A 23477-nucleotide genomic window follows, 5' to 3' on the forward strand; every position below is an offset into this window, starting at 1 on the left:
GAATTTGGGAGTGTTCCTCCCTCTGCTATGTTTTGGAAGAGTTCGAGAAGGATAGGTGTTAGCTCTTCTCTAAACGTTTGATAGAATTCACCTGTGAAGCCATCTGGTCCTGGGCTTTTGTTTGTTGGAAGATTTTTAATCACAGTTTCAATTTCAGTACTTGTGATTGGTCTGTTCATATTTTCCATTTCTTCCTGATTCAGTCTTGGCAGGTTGTGCATTTCTAAGAATTTGTCCATTTCTTCCAGATTGTCCATTTTATTGGCATAGAGTTGCTTGTAGTAATCTCTCATGATTTTTTTAATTTCTGCAGTGCCAGTTGTTACATCTCCTTTTTCATTTCTAATTCTATTGATTTGAGTCTTCTCCTTTTTTTTCTTGATGAGTCTGGCTAGTGGTTTATCAATTTTGTTTATCTTCTCAAAGAACCAGCTTTTCGTTTTATTGATCTTTGCTATTGTTTCCTTCATTTCTTTTTCATTTATTTCTGATCTGATTTTTATGATTTCTTTCCTTCTGCTAGCTTTGGGGTTTTTTTGTTCTTCTTTCTCTAATTGCTTGAGGTGCAAGGTTAGGTTGTTTATTCGAGATGTTTCCTGCTTCTTAAGGTGGGCTTGTATTTCTATAAACTTCCCCCTTAGAACTGCTTTTGCTGCATCCCATAGGTTTTGGGTCGTTGTGTCTCCATTGTCATTTGTTTCTAGGTATTTTTTTATTTCCTCTTTGATTTCTTCAGTGATCACTTCATTATTAAGTAGTGTATTGTTTAGCCTCCATGTGTTTGTATTTTTTACAGATCTTTTCCTGTAATTGATATCTAGTCTCATGGCGTGGTGGTCAGAAAAGATACTTGATACAATTTCAGTTTTCTTAAATTTACCAAGGCTTGATTTGTGACCCAAGATATGATCTATCCTGGAGAATGTTCCATGAGCACTTGAGAAAAATGTGTATTGTGTTGTTTTTGGATGGAGTGTCCTATAAATATCAATTAAGTCCATCTTGTGTAATGTATCATTTAAAGCTTGTGTTTCTTTATTTATTTTCATTTTGGATGATCTGTCCATGGGTGAAAGTGGGGTGTTAAAGTCCCCTACTATGAATGTGTTACTGTCGATCTCCCCTTCTATGGCTGTTAGTATTTGCCTTATGTATTGAGGTGCTCCTATGTTGGGTGCATAAATATTTACAATTGTTATATCTTCTTCTTGGATCGATCCCTTGATCATTATGTAGTGTCCTTCTTTGTCCCTTTTAATAGTCCTTATTTTAAAGTCTATTTTGTCTGATATGGGAATTGCTACTCCAGCTTTCTTTTGGTTTCCATTTGCATGGAATATCTTTTTCCATCCCCTTACTTTCAGTCTGTATGTGTCTCTAGGTCTGAAGTGGGTCTCTTGTAGACAGCATATATAAGGGTCTTGTTTTTGTATCCATTCAGCCAATCTGTGTCTTTTGGTGGGAGCATTTAGTCCATTTACATTTAAGGTAATTATCGATATGTATGTTCCTATTCCCATTTTCTATATTGTTTTGGGTTCGTTATTATAGGTCGTTTCCTTCTCTTGTGTTTCTTGTCTAGAGAAGTTCCTTTAGCATTTGTTGTAAAGCTGGTTTGGTGGTGCTGAACTCTCTCAGCTTTTGCTTGTCTGTAAAGGTTTTAATTTCTCCATCAAATCTGAATGAGATCCTTGCTGGGTAGAGTAGTCTTGGTTGCAGGTTTTTCTCCTTCATCACTTTTAGTATGTCCTGCCACTCCCTTCTGGCTTGTAGGGTTTCTGCTGAGAGATCAGCTGTTAACCTTATGGGGATTCCCTTGTGTGTTATTTGTTGTTTTTCCCTTGCTGCTTTTAATATGCTTTCTTTGTATTTAATTTTTGACAGTTTGATTAATATGTGTCTTGGCGTGTTTCTCCTTGTATTTATCCTGTATGGGACTCTCTGTGCTTCCTGGACTTGATTAACTATTTCCTTTCCCATATTAGGGAAGTTTTCAACTATAATCTCTTCAAATATTTTCTCAGTCCCTTTCTTTTTTTCTTCTTCTTCTGGAACCCCTATAATTCGAATGTTGGTGCGTTTAATGTTGTCCCAGAGGTCTCTGAGACTGTCCTCAGTTCTTTTCATTCTTTTTTCTTTATTCTGCTCTGCAGTAGTTATTTCCACTACTTTATCTTCCAGGTCACTTATCCGTTCTTCTGCCTCAGTTATTCTGCTATTGATCCTATCTAGAGTACTTTTAATTTCATTTATTGCGTTGTTCATCGTTGCTTGTTTCATCTTTATGTCTTCTAGGTCCTTGTTAACTGTTTCTTGCATTTTGTCCATTCTACTGCCAAGATTTTGGATCATCCTTACTATCATTATTCTGAATTCTTTTTCAGGTAGATTGCCTATTTCCTCTTCATTTGTTAGGTCTGGTGGGTTTTTATCTTGCTCCTTCATCTGCTGTGTGTTTTTCTGTCTTCTCATTTTGCTTATCTTACTGTGTTTGGGGTCTCCTTTTTGCAGGCTGCACTTTCGTAGTTCCCGTTGTTTTTGATGTCTGTCTCCAGTGGCTAAGGTTGTTTCAGTGGGTTGTGTAGGCTTCCTGGTGGAGGGGACTAGTGCCTGTGCTGTGCTGGATGAGGCTGGATCTTGTCTCTCTAGTGGGCAGGTTCACGTCTGGTGGTGTGTTTTGGGGTGTCTGTGGCCTTATTATGATTTTAGGCAGCCTCTCTGCTAATGGGTGGGGTTGTGTTCCTGTTTTGCTAGTTGTTTGGCATAGGTTGTCCAGCACTGTGGCTTGCTGGTCGTTGAGTGAAGCTGGGTGCTGGTGTTAAGATGGAGGTCTCTGGGAGATTTCTGCCATTTAATATTATGTGGAGCTGGGAGGTCTCTTGTTGACCAGTGTCCTGAAGTTGGCTCTCCTACCTCAGAGGCAGAGCCCTGACTCCTGGGCTGGAGCACCAAGAGCCTTTCATCCACACGGCTCAGAATAAAAGGGAGACAAAGTAGAGAGACTTAGTAGAAGTATGAGGAAAGAAAGAAGGAAAGGAGGAAAGGAAGGAAGGAAGAAAGAAGCAAAGAAGGAAAGAAAGGAGGGAGGGAGGGAGGGAGGAAGGAAGGAAGGAAGGAAGGAAGGAGGGAAAGAAGGAGAAAATGTAGAGAGAATTAGTAGAAGTATGAGGAAAGAAAGAAGGAAAGGAGGAAAGGAAGGAAGGAAGAAAGAAGCAAAGAAGGAAAGAAAGGAGGGAGGGAGGGAGGGAGGAAGGAAGGAAGGGAGGAGGGAAAGAAGGAGAAAATGTAGAGAGAATTAGTAGAAGTATGAGGAAAGAAAGAAGGAAAGGAGGAAAGGAAGGAAGGAAGAAAGAAGCAAAGAAGGAAAGAAAGGAGGGAGGGAGGGAGGGAGGAAGGAAGGAAGGGAGGAGGGAAAGAAGGAGAAAATGTAGAGAGAATTAGTAGAAGTATGAGGAAAGAAAGAAGGAAAGGAAGAAAGGAAGGAAGGAAGAAAGAAGCAAAGAAGGAAAGAAAGGAGGGAGGGAGGGAGGGAGGGAGGAAGGGAGGAAGGAGGGAAAGAAGGAAAAAAGAAAGAAAGAAGATACAGTAAAAATAAAATAAAGTATAATATAGTTATTGAATTAAAAAATATTTAGAAAAAAAAAAGGGCCGGATAGAACCTTAGGACAAATGTTGGAAGCAAAGCTACACAGAGAAAATCTTACACAGAAGCATACACATACACGTTCACAAAAAGAGGTAAAGGGGGAAAAATCATAAATCTTGCTCTCAGAGACCACCTCCTCAATTTGGGGTGATTCGTTGTCTAAAGGAGGGAAGGAAGGAAGGAAAGAAAGAAAGAACGAAGGTAAAGTATAATAAAGTTATTACAATTAAAATTAATTATTAAGAAAAAAAAATTTTTTTTAAAAAACCATGGATGGATAGAGCCCTAGGACAAATGGTGGAAGCAAGAGTATACAGACAAGATCTCACACAGAAGCATACATGTACACATTCACAAAAAGAGGAAAAGGGAAAAAAATCACAGATCTCGCTCCTAAATTCCACCTCTTCAATTTGGGATCACTCCCTGTCTATTCAGGTATTCCACAGATGCAGGGTATATGAAGTTGATTGTGGAGCTTTAATCCGCTGCTTCTGTGGCTGCTGGGAGAGATTTCCCTTTCTCTTCTTTGTTCTCACAGCTCACAGGGGCTCAGCTTTGGATTTGGCCCTGCCTCTGCGTGTAGGTCGCTGGAGGGCGTCTGTTTTTTGCTCAGACAGTATGGGGTTAAAGAAGCCGCTGATTCGGGGGCTCTGGCGCACTCAGGCCGGGGGGGAGGGAGGGGCACTGCCTGCGGGGCGGGCCTGCGGCGGCAGAGGCCAGCGTGACGTTGCTCCAGCCTGAGACCCGCTGTGCGTACTCCCGGGGAAGTTGTCCCTGTATCCCGGGAACCTGGCAGTGGCGGGCTGCACAGGCTCCGTGGAAGAGGGGTGTGGAGAGTGACCTGTGCTCGCACACAGGCCCCTTGGTGGCGGCAGCAGCAGCCTTAGCGTCTCCCGCCCGTCTCTGGGATCCGCGCTTTTAGCCGCGGCTCGCGCCCGTCTCTGGGGTTCGCGCTTTTAGCCGCGGCTCGCGCCCGTCTCTGGAGTTCCTTTAAGCAGCGCTCTTAAACCCCTCTCCTCGCGCACCAGGAAACAAAGAGGGAAGAAAAAGTCTCTTGCCTCTTCGGCAGGTGCAGGCTTTTCCCCGAACTCCCTCCTGGCTAGCCGTGGTGCACTAACCCCTTCAGGCTATGTTCAAGCCACCAATCCCAGTCCTCTCCCTGCGCTCCGTCCAAAACCGAAACCCGAGCCTCAGCTCGCAGCCCCGCCCGCCCCGGCGGGTGAGCAGACAAGCCTCTCGGGTTGGTGAGTGCCGGTCGGCACCGATCGTCTGTGCAGGAATCTCCCCGCTTTGCCCTCCACACCCGTCGCTGTGCACCACTCCGCGGTCCCGAAGCTTCCCCCTCCGCCTCCCGCAGTCTCCGCCCGCGGAGGGGCTTCCTAGTGTGTGGAAACTTTTCCTCCTTCACAGCTCCCTCCCACTGGTGCAGGTGCCGTCCTTATTCTTTTTTCTCTGTTTTTTCTTTTTTTCTTTTGCCCTACCCAGGTACGTGGGGAGTTTCTGGCCTTTTGGGAGCTCTGAGGTCTTCTGCCAGCCTTCAGTAGGTGTTCTGTAGGAGTTGTTCCACGTGTAGATGTATTTCTGTTGTATCCGTGGGGAGGAAGGCGATCTCCGCGTCTTACTCTTCCGCCATCTTCCCACAAAACCTCGCAGGAATTTCAAAGAGCCAGAGATTTATCTGGAGCAGTCTGTTGGTGGAACAGCAACGCGGACACTGTTGCGATGCCAGGTACGCTGCCGCAGACAGGCACTGTGCCCTTTGAAGTGTCCAGGTCCCCTTGAGTGGCAGAGGTCTTCCGTTGGCAATCTGTTTTTGGTTCTCGGGGACAGTGCCTTTGGTCTCTGTGAGGTTCTCGGTAGTGTCACTGTGGCAGCGGAGAAGTGCCAGGATCCGTGGAGTAGGGTCAGTGTCATCAAAGCAGGCATGTTACAATCTCTCACCCCTGGTGTACAGTGTCCCCCTTTTTGCACGGTATCTGTGGCTTCTAATAGGGTTGAGTTGCCCCGTGGGCAGGAGGAGGCCACGGAGGACGGGGCTGGCCAGGATTTGTGCGTTTCCTCAGGGTTCAGGGCCGCCAACCCTGCTGGGTGGGTGCTGACAAAACATGGCAGGGATGGTAGCCTAGTTTCGGCTGTGGGTTCTGAACAAGAGTTATGGTTGCTGAAGCCCACCAATTCCTGTGGTGGGCATTCCTATGGGTCCACAGAAAGTGATTTGGCCTAGTTGGCCAGAATTGGCACATAGGCCGAATTTCGTTAGCCCCTTGAGTGGTGCCGGGCTGCATCTTGCCTGGAGCCTGCTGCAGGTCAGAGTCGGCCCAACCAGCAGAGGTTGTCTTGCCTCCGGGAGTGCTGGAAGTGGCCCCAATTGCACATCAGACATGCTACTAGCTGGCAGCTTCTCCGGGTCCACGTATATGTCACACCCACGGCCGGGAGGCAAGCCTGGTTAGGTCTTTGTGCTTTGATCACAAGGCTAGGCTGTGGGAGAGCGGGAATCCGTGGCCTACTTCAACAGCCTCCGGGTTTCAGAGTTCGCATTCAGCCTCTTGAAGCTTGAAGGGGTCTTTCTCCATTCAGGGGTGTCTGTGTCCAATGCCAGCATTCTGTGTATAAACTGTGGCTTTTACGCTTCGGTGTTTCTGCAGAGGGCCTCAGGGACACACGGAGACCAAGATGCAGTTTGAGCGGAACACAAAGAAGCCCAGAAGCACGTCCTCGTGAGCAGTGACAGTCACACCCACGCACACGCGTGAACACACACATAGACCCTCTCACATGCCGGGCAACGTACGTTCCTAACATCCTGCAGTCGTGCTGTCAGACAAACATTAAGTTCTCAGTAAGGGTAGAGGTCCTTGGTAAGCAGGGTCTGGGCTCAAGCCCAGGTAAACATTGGCATGAATCACGTTCTCTGAGGACCCCGGTCCAATTCTGATGACTGCGTGATTTATGTCCACTTCTCAGGTGCAGTTCCTGGGGAGGGGTGGCCGTCAGGAAAGGCAAGAAGACGTTCACGTTGTCTGATGACTGGAGGTGCTAAGGAGAACTGGAAAAGTGAGGTGGGGGCCGGTTGCTAAGCATGGTCCTGGATGACTCAGGAAGGTAGGCGTTCACCCACCCTAAGATGTGCCACTGAATATTAGGTTTTCCTCAGACGGGCCCAGTGGCTTCAAGAGTAGATTGACTGTTACTCTTGCAGAGTGGCCTGAGGGCTGTGGATTCCCCAGGGTTTTGGAGTACTACGAGGTCATGGCTCCTCTGGAGACCCGCATGGCATGCGTGGTTGTGTTGTGCAGCGTCCCAGCACGTGCTTGGATCGATGATGACACCCTTTTATGCATTCCTTGGAAAATCTGAACAAAATGAGTGAGAACACTCTACCGTCTCCTCATCGAGTCTGAGGTCCAGCACGTTTCCTCTGTCGGGGGTAAGGCACAGTTAGGAGTAAGGGCCATCGTCCCCTCCTGACATGCATGCAAATACCACCCAGGGCTCCAGCATTGGAGGGGTTCCTGTCTGAGGGTGGTCCGTGTCTGCGCATAAACTGGGTCGTCTATGAATCCCAGGTCCCAGTTGAAAGGCCGTTGAGGGAATGTGAGGGGGCAGTCTCACCTGCTGATCTTCAGAGTCGGAGTGTGGGCTGAGGTAGGTTCAGTGAGCTTGCAGCTTGGGAGGTGTGTTTTGGCCAGTGTCACGGTTTGTGCGTGCTGCTTTGGGGGTTAATTCTGGAAGCCAAAATGAGAAAGCTTCCCTGGTTGGAGCCCGGAGACTCAGGCCAGGCCTGTGGCCCTCCCTGTTTTTGCATTTGTCATGGTGAAGTTCTTGAGTGCCCAGTGGGGCTGGAGCAGTGGGTGTGTGGGGGCTGACGTTGGGCATCGGCGCAAGGGGGCTGATGGATTAGGCCTCGGTGTTGCGCTTGTCAGCTCCTGTATTGCAATTCCTGGCACAGTGTTTTCCCCCCGTGGGTCATCATGGAGTGGGGTGAGATCCGAGTGTTGCATTTAAGCCTGCGTCGTGGCTGATGGTCTGGACAGGAAGGTAAGGCATGGAAAGGACAGGTCCTACGTGATGTTGTGGCATGGGCTGTCATCATTGGGTTGCAGGCTCTGGCCTCGGCTTCTCAAGGATTTGTCATGTACTTGATGGGCTGGCATCACCTGCCTATGGAGAGGATGGCTTTGGCGGTTCACGTGGATGCGATGAGGTAGGTAACCTGTGTAGACTTGTGATCCCGTTGCTGGAGAAATGATTCCCAAAGGGTGTCTTGCATAAGCTAGAAAAGATCGATATGCTGAGGAGTGTGTGCCGGCCTCATTGGGGTAGGTGAGTTATGCAAACATGCCCTTTGGCCACTTTGTTCCCTAGTTTGGGAATGTGCAAAGCGAAAGTGTTTTTCCCGGAAGGCGTGACGCGGCCGGCCCATGAGGTACGGATGCCTATCTAACAGCCAGAGGTTTATCCGAAGCAGTCCGTTGGCATGGTAGAGATGGGCGCACTGTTGTGATGCTAGGTGTGCTGACCTTGACAGCCACTGTGCCCTTACTGGCTTCCAGGTCCCCTCTCATGGCAGAGGTCTTCCGTTGGAAGTTTGTGGTCCTCGGGGACAGTGCCTTTGATCTCTGTGAGGTCCTCGGTAGTATCGCTGTGGCAGTGGAGAAGTGCCAGAATGCATGGTGTGGGTTTGGCATCATCAAAGCAGACATGCTTGCGGTTTGTCTTCCCTGGTGTATAGTGTCCCCGTGTTCGCATGTTATCTGTGGCTTCCAGTAGGGTCGAGTTGCCGTGTGGGCAGGAGGAGGGCAGTGAGGACAAGGTTGCTCAGTGTTTGAGCGTTTCCTCGGGATTCAGGGCTCTGAATCCTGTCGAGGGGGAGCTGGCCAAGACGTGGCTGGAAAGGTGGCCTAGTTTCTGCTGTGGGGTTTGAACCTGGGTCGTGGTTGCTGAAGACCACCTCTTGCCGTGGTGGGCTTTCCAACAGGTCCACAGAAAGTGATTTGTCCTAGTTGGTGAGAAGTCACACTTGGGCTGAAGTCCTTTAGACCCCTGAGAGGTGACGGGTTGCATCTTGCCTATAGCCAGCTGCAGGTCATTGTCAACGCCATCCATGGGAAGTTCCCTTGCTTCCAAAAGCGCTGGGAGTGACCCCAAGTGCACATCAGATGTGTTAGTAGCTAGCAGGGTCTCTAGGTCCACGTAGATGTGACACTCACGGCTGGGAGGCAGATCTCCTCGAGTCTTTGTGCTTTGGTCAGAAGGCATGGCTGTGGGATAGCGGGAGTCTGTGGCCTATTTCAACAGCCTCTGGGGGTCAAAGTTCTCATGTGGCTTCTTGAAGCTGGTAGGGATGTTTCTCCATTCAGTGGGGTGGTCCAAAGCCAGGGTACTGTGTATAACCTGTGACTTTTACTATTCAGTGTCACTGCAGAGGGCCTCAAGGACACACAAAGACCAGGACGGGGATGCAGAGGCTGACACAGAAACCCACAAGCGCATCATCATGCGTAGTCATAGTCACGCACGTGCACACGCAGGAACACACGCATACACCCTCACACACAACGGCCAACGTACATGCCTAACTTCCTGCAGTCATGCTGTCAGACACACTTTCAGTTCTTGGTAAGGGATAGAGGTCCTTGTGAAGCAGGTTCAGGGCTCCAGCCCAGGTAAATGTTCGCATAAATCATGTTCTCTAAGGACCCAGGTTCACTTCTGAATCCTGCGTGATTTCCGTCCACATCTCAGGTGCAGTTTCTTGGCAAGGCTGGCCGTCAGCAAAGACAAGAGGACGTTTGCGTGGGCTGACGACTGGAGGTGCTGAGGAGAACTGGAAGAAGTGAGGTGGGCCCACGTTTCCGAGCGTGGACGTGGATATTTCAGGATGGTAGGTATTCAACCACCACAACATGTGTCATTGGATATTAGGTTTTCTTCTGACGGCCCCAGTGGCTGCAAGAGTAGATTGACTGTTGCTCTTGCAGAGTGGCCTGAGGGCTGCGGATTGCCCAGGGTTTTGGAGTACTAGGAGGTCATGGCTCCTCTGCAGACCCGCATGGCATGCCCGGTTGTGTTGTGCAGCGTCCCAGCACGTGCTTGGATCGATGATGACACCCTTGTATGCATTCCTTGGAAAATCTGAACAAAATGAGTGAGAACACTCTACCGTCTCCTCATCGAATCTGAGGTCCAGCACGTTTCCTCTCTCGGGTGTTTCAGACAGTGAGGAGTGAGGGCCAGCGTCCCCTGCTGACATGCATGCAAACACCACTCAGGGCTCCAGAATTGGAGGTGCTACTGTCTGAGGTTCGACTGTGTCTGCCCGTAAGCTGGATCATGTATGAATATCAGGTTGCTGCTAGAAGACCGTTAAGGGAATGCGAGTGGGAAGGCTCTCATGATGGTCTTCAGAGTTGGATTGTGTGCCGGTGTAGGCCCAGTGAGCTTGCAGCTTGGAAAGGTGTGCTTTGGCCGGGATCACGCTTTGTGCACGCTGCTTCGGTGGTTAATTCTGGAAGCCAAAATGTGCAAGCTTCCCTGATTGGAGCATGGAGCCTCATGCCAGGCCTGTGTGGCCCTCCCTGTCTTGAGTTTGGCGTGTTGAGGTTCTTGAGTGCCCGGTGGGGCTGGAGCAGTGGGTGGGTGTGGGCTGGAGTTGGACGTTGGCGGAAGGGGGCTGATGGATTAGGCCTCAGTGGTGCCCATGTCAGCTCATCTACTGCAGCTTCTGGCACAGTGTTTGCACTAAGTGGGTCATCGTGGAGTGGGGTTAGGAAGGAGTGCTGCATTTAAGCCTGCGTGGTGACTGCTGGCCTGGAGAGGAAGGTGAGGTATTATGAGGACATGTCCTGTTTGATGTCGTGGGATGGGCTGTCATCATTGGGTTGCAGATGCTGGCCATGGCTTCCCAAGCATGTGTCCTGTTTGTGGTGGGCTGGCATCAGATGCCTATGAAGGGGATGGCTTTGGCATCTCATGAGGATTCGGTGAGGTAGGTAACCTGTGATGAGTTGAGATTCCGTTGCTGGAGGGATGATTCCCAAAGGGTGTCTTGCGGGACCTAGAGAAGATGGACATGCTGAGGCATTTGTGCTGGCCTCCTTGGAGGAAGGTGAGTTATGCGAACATGCCCTCTGGCCGCTTTGTCCCATGTTTGGGAATGTGCAAAGTGAAAGTTTTTCTCCCGGAGGGCATGATGCGGCCGGCCCGTGTGTCATGCAGGCCTTTCGAACAGCCAGAAGTTTACGCGGGACAGAGATGGGGGCACTGTTGCTATGCTAGGTGAGCTGCCGTGGACAGGCACTGTGCCCTTTCAGACTTACAGGTCCCCTCGCGTGGCAGAGGTCTCCTGTTGGAAGTCTGTCTGTGGTCCTCGGGGACAGTGCTTTTGATCTCTGTAAGGTCCTTGGTAGTGTCACTGTGGCAGTGGAGAAGTGCCAGAATGCATGGGGTGGGGTCGGTGTCATCAAAGCAGACATGTATGTGGTCTGTCTTCCTTGTAGTACAGTTACCCCGTGTTCGCATGATGTCTGTGGCTTCAAGTAAGGTCGAGTTGCCCTGAGGGCAGGAGGAGGGCACTTAGGACGAGGCTGTCAAGCATTTGAGCATTTCCTCCGGTTTCAGGGCCGAGAAACCTGCCGGCTGGGCGATGGGGAGGTGTGGCCGGGAAGATGATCTAGTTTTGCCGTGGGGTTCCAACCTGGGTTATGGGTGCTTAAGCCCACCACTTCCCACGTTGGGCATACACATGGGTCCACGGAACACGATTTGGCCTAGTTGGCGAGAATTGGCATTTGGGCCAAATTTCGTTAGGCCCTTGAATGGTGCCAGGCTGCATCTTGCCTGTACCCATCTGCAGGCCGGTTTCAGCCCGCCCATAGGAGTTTCCCTTGCTTCCGGAAGATGTGCTGTTAGCTGGCAGGATGTCCATGTCCACACACATGTGACACCCACGGCCGGTAGGCAGGTCTCATCTAGGTTCGTGCTTTGGTCAGAGGCATGGCTGTGGGAGAGTGGGAGTCTGTGGCCTATTTCTACAGCTCCTGGGGGTCACAGTTCTCATAAGTCTCTTGCAGCTCACAGGAGCCTTTCTTTTTCTGTTGGGAGTCCAACCAGGGTGTTGTGTATAAACTCTGGTATTTACTGTTGGAGGCCTCTGCAGAGGGCCACAGGGACACACAGAGAGCAAGACGCGTTTTCAGAGGCACACGCAGGAACCCACAATCGCGTCCTCGTGCGCAGTCGCAGTCACACACGCCCACGCGCGTGAATACACATATACAGCGTCTCACACACTGGCCACTGTACGTGCCTAACTTCCTGCAGACATGCTGTGAGACACAAATCAGTACTCGGTAAGAGATATAGGTCCTTGGGAAGCAGGTTCAGAGCAGAAACCCAGGTAAATATTCGCATGGATCATGTTCCCTGAGGACCTCGGTCCACTTCTGAAACCTCTGTTATTTCTGTCCACTTCTCAGGTGTAGTAGCTCGGCAAGGCTGGCTGTCAGCAAGAAGAAGATGACCTTCGCATACTCTGATGACTGGATGTGCTAAGAAAACTGGAAAAAGTGAGGCGAGTGCATGTTGCTGATCATGGCCGTGGATAACTCAGGACGGTAGGCATTCACTCACCCTAAGATGTGCCATTCTATATTAGGTTTTCCTCAGATGGGCCCAATGGCTGCAAGAGTGGATTGATTGTTGCTTTTGCTGAGTGGCCTGAGGACTGTGGATTCCCCAGGCTGTTGGAGTACTCCAGGGTAATGGCTCCTGTGCAGAGCCCCGCGGCAGCCCGGTTATGTTCTACAGCTTCCCAGCAGAGCTTGCATCGATGACGACACCCTTGTATGCATTCCTTGGAAAATCTGAACAAAATGAGTGAGAACACTCTACCGTCTCCTCATCGAAACTGAGGTCCAGCACGTTTCCTCTCTCGGGGGTAGGGCACAGTTAGGTGTGAGGGCCATCGTCCCCTCCTGACATGATGCAAACACCACCCAGGTCTCCAGCTTTGGAGGGGTTTCTATCTGAGAGTGGACCGTGTCTGCACATAAACTGGGTCGTCTATGAATCCCAGGTCCCTGCTGAAAGGCCGATGAGGGAATTTGAGGGGGCAGGCTCAACTGCTGATCTTCAGAGTGGGAGTGTGGACTGGGGTAGGCCCATTGAGCTTGCAGCTTGGGAGGTGTGTTTTGGCCAGTGTCACGGTTTGTGCGTGCTGCTTTGGGGGTTAATTCTGGAAGCCAAAATGAGAAAGCTTCCCTGGTTGGAGCATGGAACCTCTGGCCAGGCCTGTGGCCCTCCCTGTCATTGCGTTTGGCGCATTGAGGTTCTTGGGTGCCTGGTGGGTCTGGAGCAGTCGGTGGGGCTGGCTGGGGTTGGACATTGGCAGAAGGGGGCTGATGGATTAGGCCTCAGGGGTGCCCATGTCAGCTCATCTACTGCAGCTTCTGGCACAGTGTTTGCACTAAGTGGGTCATCGTGGAGTGGGGTTAGGAACGAGTGCTGCATTTAAGCCTGCGTGGTGACTGTTGGCCTGGAGAGGAAGGTAAGACATTATGAGGACATGTCCTGTGTGATGTCGTGGGATGGGCTGTCATCATTGTGTTGCAGATGCTGGCCACGGCTTCCCAAGCATGTGTCCTGTTCGTGGTGGGCTGGCATCGGCTGCGTATGAAGGGGATGGCTTTGGCAGTTCATGAGGATTCGGTGAGGTAGGTAACATGTGATGAGTTGAGATTCCGTTGCTGGAGGGATGACTCCCAAAGGGTGTTTCATGAGGATTCGGTGAGGTAGGTAACATGTGATGAGTTGAGATTCCGTTGCTGGAGGGATGACTCCCAAAGGGTGTCTTGCGGGACCTAGAGAAGATAGACATGCTGAGGCGTGTGTGCCCCTCTTCTTGAGGATAGGTGAGTTATGCGAACATGCCCTTTGGCCGCTTTGTCCCTTGTTTGGGAATGTGCAAGTGAAAGTTTTTCTCCTGGAGGGCATGACGCGGCCGGCCCGTGTGTCATGCAGGCCTTTCGAACAGCCAGAAGTTTACGCGGGGCAGAGATGGGGACACTGTTGCTATGCTAGGTGCGCTGCCATGGACAGGCACTATGCCCTTTCAGAGTTACAGGTCCCCTCGCGTGGCAGAGGTCTTCTGTTGGAAGTCTGTCTGTGGTCCTCGGGGACAGTGCTTTTGATCTCTGCAAGGTCCTTAGTAGTGTCGCTGTGGCAGTGGAGAAGTGCCATAATGCATGGGGTGGGGTAGGCGTCATCAAAGCAGACATGTATGTGGCCTGTCTTCCTTGGTGTACAGTGACCCCATGTTCGCATGATGTCTGTGGCTTCAGGTAAGGTCGAGTTGCCCTGAGGGCAGGAGGAGGGCACTTAGGACGAGGCTCTCAAAAATTTGAGCGTTTCCTCCAGGTTCAGGGCTGAGAAACCTGCCGGCTGGGCGCTGGCGAGACATGGCCGGGAAGATGGTCTAGTTTCTGCTGTGGGGTTCCAACCTGGATTATGGTTGCTTAATCCTACCACTTCCCGTGGTGGGCATACCCACGGGTCCACAGAACGTGATTTGTCCTATTTGGCGAGAATTGGCTTTTGGGCCAAATATCGTTAGCCCCTTGAGTGGTGCCAGGCTGCATCTTGCCTGTAGCCATCTTCAGGTTGGTTTCAGTCCACCCATAGGAGTTTCCCTTGCTTCCGGAAGCACTGGGAGTGGCCCAAGTGCACATCAGATGTGCTGTTAGCTGGCAGGATGTCCATGTCCACACTCATGTGACACCCACGGCCGGTAGGCAGGTCTCATCTAGGTTCGTCCTTTGGTCAGAAGGCATGGCTATGCGAGAGCGGGAGTCTGTGGCCTATTTCTACAGCTCCTGGGGGTCACAGTTCTCATAAGTCTCCTGCAGCTCACAGGGGTCTTTCTTTTTCTGTTGGGAGTCCAACCAGGGTGTTGTGTATAATCTCTGGTATTAACTATTGGAGGCCTCTGCAGAGGGCCACAGGGACACACAGAGAGCAAGACGCGTTTTCAGAGGCACACGCAGGAACCCACAATCGCGTCCTCGTGCGCAGTCGCAGTCGCACACGCCCACGCGCGTGAATACACACATACAGCGTCTCACACACTGGCCAATGTACATGCCTAACTTCCTGCAGACATGCTGTGAGTCACAAAACAATAATCGGTGAGGGATAGAGGTCCTTGGGAAGCAGGTTCAGAGCAGAAGCCCAGGTAAACATTCGCATGGATCATGTTCCCTGAGGACCTCGGTCCACTTCTGAAGCCTCTGTTATTTCCGTCCACTTCTCAGGTGTATTTGCTCGGCAAGGCTGGCTGTCGACAAAAAGAAGACCTTCACGTACTCTGATGCCTGGATGAGCTAAGGAAAACCGGATAAAGTGAGGCGGGCGCATACTGCTGAGCATGGCCTTGGATTACTCAGGACGGTAGGCATTCACTCACCCTAAGATGTGCCATTCCACATTAGGTTTTCCTCAGATGGGCCCAAAGGCTGCAAGAGTGGATTGATGTTTACTTTTGCTGAGTGGTCTGAGGACTGTGGATTCCCCAGGCTGTTGGAGTACTCCAGGGTAATGTCTCCTCTGCAGAGCCGCATGGCCTGCCTGGTTATGTTCTGCAGCTTCCCAGCATGTATTCAGATCGATGATGACACCCTTGTATGCATTCCATGGAAAATCTGAACAAAATGAGTGAGAACACTCTACAGTCTCCTTATCGAAACTGAGGTCCAGCACGTTTCCTCTCTCGGGGTTAGGGCACAGTGAGGAGTGAGGGTCATCATCCCCTCCTGACATACATGCAAATACCACCCAGTACTCCAGCATTGGAGAGGTTTCTGTCTGAGGGTGGACCGTGTCTGCACATAAACTGGGTCGTCTATGAATCCCAGGTCCCTGCTGAAAGGCCGATGAGGGAATGTGAGGGGGCAGGCTCACCTGCTGATGTTCAGAGTCAGAGTGTGGGCTGAGGTAGTTGCAGTGAGCTTGCAGCTTGGGAGGTATGTTTTGGCCAGTGTCATGGTTTTTTTGTGCCACTTTGGGTGTTAATTCTGGAAGCCAAAATGAGAAAGCTTCCCTGGTTGGAGCCCGGAGACTCAGGCCAGGCCTGTGGCCCTCCCTGTTTTTGCGTTTGTCATGGTGAAGTTCTTGAGTGCCCAGTGGGGCTGGAGCAGTGGGTGTGTGGGGGCTGACGTTGGGCATCGGCGCAAGGGGGCTGATGGATTAGGCCTCGGTGTTGCGCTTGTCAGCTCCTGTATTGCAATTCCTGGCACAGTGTTTTCCCCCCGTGGGTCATCGTGGAGTGGGGTGAGATCCGAGTGTTGCATTTAAGCCTGCGTCGTGGCTGATGGTCTGGACAGGAAGGTAAGGCATGATAAGGACAGGTCCTACGTGATGTTGTGGCATGGGCTGTCATCATTGGGTTGCAGGCTCTGGCCTCGGCTTCTCAAGGATTTGTCATGTACGTGATGGGCTGGCATCACCTGCCTATGGAGAGGATGGCTTTGGCGGTTCACGTGGATGCGATGAGGTAGGTAACCTGTGTAGACTTGTGATCCCGTTCCCGGAGAAATGATTCCCAAAGGGTGTCTTGCGTAAGCTAGAAAAGATCGATATGCTGAGGAGTATGTGCTGGCCTGCTCGGGGTAGGTGAGGTATGCTAACATGCCCTTTGGCCACTTTGTTCCCTAGTTTGGGAGTGTGCAAAACGAAAGTGTTTTTCCCGGAAGGCGTGACGCAGCCGGCCCATGAGGTACGGATGCCTGTCTAACAGCCAGAGGTTTATCCGAAGCAGTCCGTTGGCATGGTAGAGATGGGCGCACTGTTGTGATGCCAGGTGCGCTGACCTTGACAGCCACTTTTCCCTTACTGGCTTCCAGGTCTCCTCGTGTGGCAGAGGTCTTCCGTTGGAAGTTTGTCTGTGGTCCTCGCGGACAGTGCTTTTCTCTGTGAGGTCCTCAGAAGTTTTGCTGTGGCAGTGGAGAAGTGCCAGGATGTATGGTGTGGGTTCGGCGTCATCAAAGCAGAAATGCTTGTGGTCTGTCTTCCCTGGTGTACAGTGTCCCCGTATTCGCATGTTATCTCTGGCTTCTAGTAGGGTCCAGTCGCCATGTGGGCAGGAGGAGGGCAGTGAGGACAAGGTTGCCGAGTGTTTGAGTGTTTCCTCGGGATTCAGGGCGCTGAATCCTGCCAGAGGGGAGCTGGCCGAGATGTGGCCGGAGAGGTGGCCTAGTTTTAACCGTGGGGTTTGAACCTGGGTCATGGTTACTGAAGACCACCTCTTGCCATGGTGGGCATTCCAACGGGTCCACGGAAAGTGATTTGGCCTAGTTGGCGAGAAGTCGCACTTGGGCTGAAGTCCATTAGACCCTTGAGAGGTACCGGGTTGCATCTTGTCTGCAGCCAGCAGCAGGTCATTGTCAACGCCATCCATCGGAGGTTCCCTTGCTTCCAAAAGCGCTGGGAGTGACCCCAGGTGCACATCTGATGTGCTAATAGCTAGCAAGGTCTCTAGGTCCATGTAGATGTGACACTCACGGCTGGGAGGCAGGTCTCCTCGACACTTTGTGCTTTGGTGAGAAGGCATGGCTGAGGGATAGCGGGAGTCGGTTGCCTATTTCAGCAGCCTCTGGTGGTCAAAGTTAGCATATGGCCTCTTGAAGCTGGCAGGGGTATTTCTCCATTCAGTGGGGTGGTCCAAAGTCAGGGGATTGTGTATAACCTGCGACATTTACTATTCAGTGTCACTGCAGAGGGCCTCAAGGACACACAAAGACCAGGACGGGGATTCAGAGTTCCACACAGAAACCCACAAGCACATCATCGTGCGTAGTCATAGTCACACACGCGCACACGCAGGAACACACACATACACCCTCACACACAAAGGCCAACGTACATGCCTAAGTTCCTGCAGTCATGCTGTCAGACATACTTTCAGTTCTTGGTAAGGGACAGAGGTCCTTGTGAAGCAGGTTCAGGGCTCCAGCCCAGGTATATGTTAGTATAAATCATGTTCCCTAAGGACGCCCGTTCACTTCTGAATCCTGCATGATTTCTGTCCACATCTCAGGGGCAGCTGCTTGGCAAGGCTGGCCGTCAGCAAAGACAAGAGGACGTTTGTGTGGGCTGACGACTGGAGGTGCCGAGGAGAACTGGAAAAAGTGAGGCGGTCCCACGTTTCCGAGCGTAGACGTGGTTAACACAGGAAGGTAGGCGTTCAGCCACACTAAAATGTGCCTTTGGATATTAGGTGTTCCTCAGGCGGGCCCAGTGGCTTCAAGAGTAGATTGACTGTTGCTCTTGCAGAGTGGCCTGGGGGCTGTGGATTCCCCAGGGTTTTGGAGTACTACGAGGTCATGGCTCTTCTGCAGACCCGCATGGCATGCCCGGTTGTGTTCTGCAGCGTCCCAGCATGTGCTTGGTTCGATGATGACGCCCCTGTATGCATTCCTTGGAAAATCTGAACAAAATGAGTGAGAACACTCTACCGTCTCCTCATCGAGTCTGAGGTCCAGCAGGTTTCCTCTCACGGGCGTACGGACAGTGAGGAGCGAGGTAGGTAACCTGCGTAGAGTTGTGATCCCATTGCCGGAGGAATGACGCCCAAAGGGTGTCTTGCAGGACGTAGAGAAGATAGACATGCTGAGGTGTCTGTGCCGCTCTCCTTGAGGATAGGTGAGTTATGCGAACATGCCCTTTGGCCACTCTGTTCCCTTGTTTGGAAATGTGCAAAGGGAAAAGTTTTTCTCCCAGAAGGCATGATGCGGCCGGCCTGTGAGGCACGCAGACCTTTCGAACAACCAGCGATTTATCTGGAGCAGTCTGTTGGTGGAACAGTGACGTGGGCACTGTTGGCGATGCCAGGTGCTCTGCCGTGGACAGGCACTGAGCCCTTTGAAGCTTCCAGGTCCCCTTGGGTGGCAGAGGTCTTCCGTTGGCAATCTGTCTGTGGTTCTCGGGGACAGTGCCTTTGATCTCTGCGAGGTTATCGGTAGCACCGCGGTGGCAGTGGAGAAGTGCCAGGATCCGTGGGGTAGGGTCCGTGTCATCAAAGCATACATGCTTACCGTCTGTCATCCCTGGTGTACAGTGTCCTGCTGTGTGCATGATGTCTGTGGCTTCCAGTAGGGTCGAGTTTCCCCGTGGGCAGGAGGAGGCACAGAGGACGAGGCTGGGAAGGATTTGTGCGTTTCCTCGGGGTTCAGGGCCGCCAACACTGCTGTCTGGGTGCTGGCGAAACACGGCAGGGATGGTAGCCTAGTTTCGGCTGTGGGGTCCGAACTTGGGTCATGGTTGCTGAAGCCCACCACTTCCTGTGGTGAGCATTCCTACGGTTCCACGGAAAGTGATTTGGCCTAGTTGGCGAGAATTGGCACATAGGCCGAATTTCGTTGGCCCCTTGAGTGGTGCCGGGCTGCATCTTGCCTGTAGCCTGCTACAGGTCTGGGTCGGCGTGACCAGCGGAGGTCCTCTTGCCTCTGGGAGTGCTGGAATTGGCCCCAAGTGCACATCAGATGTGCTACTAGCTGGCAGGATCTCCGGGTCCACGTATATGTACCACCCACGGCCGGGAGGCAAGTCTGGTTAGGTCTTTGTGCTTTGGTCAGAAGGCTTGGCTGTGGGAGAGTGGGAATCCGTGGTCTACTTCAACAACCTCCGGGTTTCAGAGTTCACATTCAGCCTCTAGAAGCTTGAAGGGGTCTTTCTCTATTCAGGGAGGGTGGTGTCCAAAGCCAGCGCGCTGTGTATAAACTGTGGTTTTACGGTTCGGTGTCTCTGCAGAGGGCCTCAGGGACACACGGAGACCATGATGCGGATTCAGAGGAACACAGAGAATCCCGGAAGCGCGTCCTCGTGAGCAGTGACAGTCACACATGTGCACACGCGTGAACACACATATAGACCCTCTCACATACCGGGCAACGTACGTGCCTAACATTCTGCAGTCGTGCTGTCAGACAAACATTGAGTTCTCAGTAAGGCTGGAGGTCCTTGGGAAGCAGGGTCCGGGCTCGAGCCCAGGTTAACATTCACATGAATCACGTTCTCTGCAGACCCCGGTCCAATTCCGAAGCCTGCGTGATTTCTGTCCACTTCTCAGGTGCAGTAGCTGGGCAGGGGCAGCCGTCAGGAAAGGCAAGAAGAGTTTCGCGTTGTGTGATGACTGGAGGTGCTAAGGAGAACTGGAAAAGTGAGGTGGGGGCAGGTTGCTAAGCATGGTCCTGGATGACTCAGGAAGGTAGGCATTCACCCACCCTAAGATGTGCCACTGGATATTAGGTTTTCCTCAGACGGGCCCAGTGTCTTCAAGAGTAGATTGACTGTTGCTCTTGCAGAGTGGCCTGAGGGCTGTGGATTCCCCAGGGTTTTGGAGTACTACGAGGTCATGGCTGCTCTGGAGACCCGCATGGCATGCGCGGTTGTGTTGTGCAGCGTCCCAGCACGTGCTTGGATCGATGATGACACCCTTGTATGCATTCCTTGGAAAATCTGAACAAAATGAGTGAGAACACTCTACCGTCTCCCCATCGAGTCTGAGGTCCAGCACGTTTCTTCCCCTGGGCATAGGGGACAGTGAGGAGCGAGGTAGGTAACCTGCGTAGAGCTGTGATCCCATTGCCGGAGGCATGACGCCCAAAGGGTGTCTTGCAGGACGTAGAGAAAATAGATATGCTGATGTGTCTGTGCCGCTCTCCTGGAGGATAGGTGAGTTATGCGTACATGCCCTTTGGGCACTTTGTTACCTTGTTTGGGAATGTGCAAAGCTAAAATTGTTTTTCCCACAGGGCATGATGTGTCCGGCCCGTGAGGCTCGCAGGACTTTTTTTTTTTTTTTTTTTTAAACATCTTTATTAGGGTATAATTGCTTTACAGTGGTGTGTTAGTTTCTGCTTTATAACAAAGTGAATCAGCTATACATATACATATGTTCCCATATGTCTTTCCTCTTGCGTCTCCCTCCCTCCCACTCTCCCCATCCCACCCCTCCAGGCTGTCACAAAGCCCCGAGCTAATATCCCTGTGCCTTGCGGCTGCTTCCCCCTAGCTATCTACTTTACTACGTTTGTTAGTGTGTATATGTCCATGACTCTCTCTTGCCCTGTCAAAACTCACCCTTCCCCCTCCCCATATCCTCAAGTCCGTTCTCCAGTAGGTCTGCGTCTTTATTCCTGTCTTACCCCTAGGTTCTTCATGACATTTTTTCCCCTTAAATTCCATATATATGTGTCAGCATAACGGTATTTGTCTTTTTCTTTCTGACTCACTTCACTCTGTATGACAGACTCTAGGTCTATCCATCTCATTACAAATAGCTCAACTTCATTTCTTTTTAAGGCTGAGTAATATTCCATTGTGTATATGTGCCACATCTTCTTTATCCATTCGTCCGATGATGGGCGCTTAGGTTGTTTCCATCTCCGGGCTATTGTAAATAGAGCTGCAATGAACATTTTGGTACATGACTCTTTTTGAATTTTGGTTTTCTCAGGGTATATGCCCAGTAGTGGGATTGCTGGGTCATATGGTAATTCTATTTGTAGTTTTCTAAGGAACCTCCATACTGTTCTCCACAGTGGCTGAACCAATTCACATTCCCACCAGCAGTGCAAGAGTGTCCCCTTCTCTCCACACCCTGTCCAGCATTTATTGTTTCTAGATTTTTTGATGATGGCCATTCTGACTGGTGTGAGATGATATCTCATTGTAGTTTTGATTTGCATTTCTCTAATGATTAATGATGTTGAGCATTCTTTCATGTGTTTGTTGGCATTCTGTATATCTTCTTTGGAGAAATGTCTATTTAGGTCTTCTGCCCATTTTTGGATGGGGTTTTTTGTTTTTTTGTTACTGAGCTGCATGAGCTGCTTGTAAATTTTGGAGATGAATCCTTTGTCAGTTGCTTCATTTGCAAATGTTTTCTCCCATTCTGAGGGTTGTCTTTTGGTCTTGTTTATGGTTTCCTTTGCTGTGCAAAAGCTTTGAAGTTTCTATAGGTCCCATTTGTTTATTTTTGTTTTTATTTCCATTACTCTAGGAGGTGGGTCAGAAAGGATCTTGCTGTGATTTATGTCATGGAGTGTTCTGCCTATGTTTTCCTCTAAGAGTTTGATAGTTTCTGGCCTTACATTTAGGTCTTTAATCCATTTTGAGCTTATTTTTGTGTATGGTGTTAGGGAGTGATCTAATCTCATACTTTTACATGTACCTGTCCAGTTTTCCCAGCACCATTTATTGAAGAGGCTGTCCTTTCTCCACTGCACATTCCTGCCTCCTTTATCAAAGATAAGGTGTCCATATGTGCGTGGGTTTATCTCTGGGCTTTCTATCCTGTTCCACTGATCTATCTTTCTGTTTTTGTGCCAGTACCATACTGTCTTGATTACTGTTGCTTTGTAGTATAGTCTGAAGTCAGGGAGCCTGATCCCTCCAGCTCCTTTTTTCGTTCTCAAGATTGCTTTGGCTATTCGGGGTCTTTTGTGTTTCCATACAAATTGCGAAATTTTTTGTTCTAGTTCTGTGAAAAATGCCAGTGGTAGTTTGATAGGGATTGCATTGAATCTGTAGATTGCTTTGGGTAGTAGAGTCATTTTCACAATGTTGATTCTTCCCATCCAAGAACATGGTATATCTCTCCATCTATTTGTATCATCTCTAATTTCTTTCATCAGTGTCTTATAATTTTCTGCATACAGGTCTTTCGTCTCCTTAGGTAGGTTTATTCCTAGATATTTTATTCTTTTTGTTGCAATGGTAAATGGGAGTGTTTTCTTGATTTCACTTTCAGATTTTTCATCATTAGTATATAGGAATGCCAGAGATTTCTGTGCATTAATTTTGTATCCTGCTACTTTACCAAATTCATTGATTAGCTCTAGTAGTTTTCTGGTAGCATCTTTAGGATTCTCTACGTATAGTATCATGTCATCTGCAAACAGTGACAGCTTTACTTCTTCTTTTCCGATTTGGATTCCTTTTATATCCTTTTCTTCTCTGATTGCTGTGGCTAAAACTTCCAAAACTATGTTGAATAAGAGTGGTGAGAGTGGGCAACCTTGTCTTGTTCCTGATCTTAGTGGAAATGCTTTCAGTTTTTCACCATTGAGGATGATGTTTGCTGTGGGCTTGTCATATATGGCCTTTATTATGTTGAGGAAAGTTCCCTCTATGCCTACTTTCTGGAGGGTTTTTATCATAAATGGGTGTTGAATTTTGTCGAAGGCTTTCTCTGCATCTATTGAGATGATCATATGGTTTTTCTCCTTCAATTTGTTAATATGGTTTATCACATGGATAGATTTGCGTATATTGAAGAATCCTTGCATTCCTGGAATAAACCCCACTTGATCATGGTGTATGATCCTTTTAATGTGCTGTTGGATTCTGTTTGCTAGTATTTTGTTGAGGATTTTTGCATCTATGTTCATCAGTGATATTGGCCTGTAGTTTTCTTTCTTTGTGACATCCTTGTCTGGTTTTGGTATCAAGGTGATGGTGGCCTCGTAGAAGGAATTTGGGAGTGTTCCTCCCTCTGCTATGTTTTGGAAGAGTTCGAGAAGGATAGGTGTTAGCTCTTCTCTAAACGTTTGATAGAATTCACCTGTGAAGCCATCTGGTCCTGGGCTTTTGTTTGTTGGAAGATTTTTAATCACAGTTTCAATTTCAGTACTTGTGATTGGTCTGTTCATATTTTCCATTTCTTCCTGATTCAGTCTTGGCAGGTTGTGCATTTCTAAGAATTTGTCCATTTCTTCCAGATTGTCCATTTTATTGGCATAGAGTTGCTTGTAGTAATCTCTCATGATTT

At 49.9% G+C, this 23477-nt stretch overlaps 6 non-coding genes across 6 annotated transcripts; all 6 read left to right on the top strand.

Moving 5' to 3' along the window:
- The first annotated feature begins 6965 nt into the window (after positions 1 to 6965).
- Positions 6966 to 7058, top strand: LOC136143790 (small nucleolar RNA SNORD116). The gene has a single exon (XR_010658352.1). It is a non-coding gene; the product is annotated as a small nucleolar RNA SNORD116 (small nucleolar RNA).
- A 2689-nt stretch (positions 7059 to 9747) lies between these two features.
- On the top strand, positions 9748 to 9840 carry LOC136143789 (small nucleolar RNA SNORD116). Its single transcript, XR_010658351.1, has one exon. It is a non-coding gene; the product is annotated as a small nucleolar RNA SNORD116 (small nucleolar RNA).
- A 2636-nt stretch (positions 9841 to 12476) lies between these two features.
- LOC136143767 (small nucleolar RNA SNORD116) lies at positions 12477 to 12569 on the top strand. Its single transcript, XR_010658330.1, has one exon. It is a non-coding gene; the product is annotated as a small nucleolar RNA SNORD116 (small nucleolar RNA).
- A 2739-nt stretch (positions 12570 to 15308) lies between these two features.
- On the top strand, positions 15309 to 15401 carry LOC136143773 (small nucleolar RNA SNORD116). The gene has a single exon (XR_010658336.1). It is a non-coding gene; the product is annotated as a small nucleolar RNA SNORD116 (small nucleolar RNA).
- A 2690-nt stretch (positions 15402 to 18091) lies between these two features.
- LOC136143768 (small nucleolar RNA SNORD116) lies at positions 18092 to 18184 on the top strand. The gene has a single exon (XR_010658331.1). It is a non-coding gene; the product is annotated as a small nucleolar RNA SNORD116 (small nucleolar RNA).
- Positions 18185 to 20121: 1937 nt separating this feature from the next.
- LOC136143762 (small nucleolar RNA SNORD116) lies at positions 20122 to 20214 on the top strand. The gene has a single exon (XR_010658325.1). It is a non-coding gene; the product is annotated as a small nucleolar RNA SNORD116 (small nucleolar RNA).
- The last annotated feature ends 3263 nt before the right edge of the window (positions 20215 to 23477 follow it).

The sequence above is a fragment of the Phocoena phocoena genome, unplaced genomic scaffold (assembly GCF_963924675.1).
Source record: "Phocoena phocoena unplaced genomic scaffold, mPhoPho1.1 SCAFFOLD_110, whole genome shotgun sequence".
Taxonomy (NCBI): Eukaryota; Metazoa; Chordata; class Mammalia; order Artiodactyla; family Phocoenidae; genus Phocoena; species Phocoena phocoena.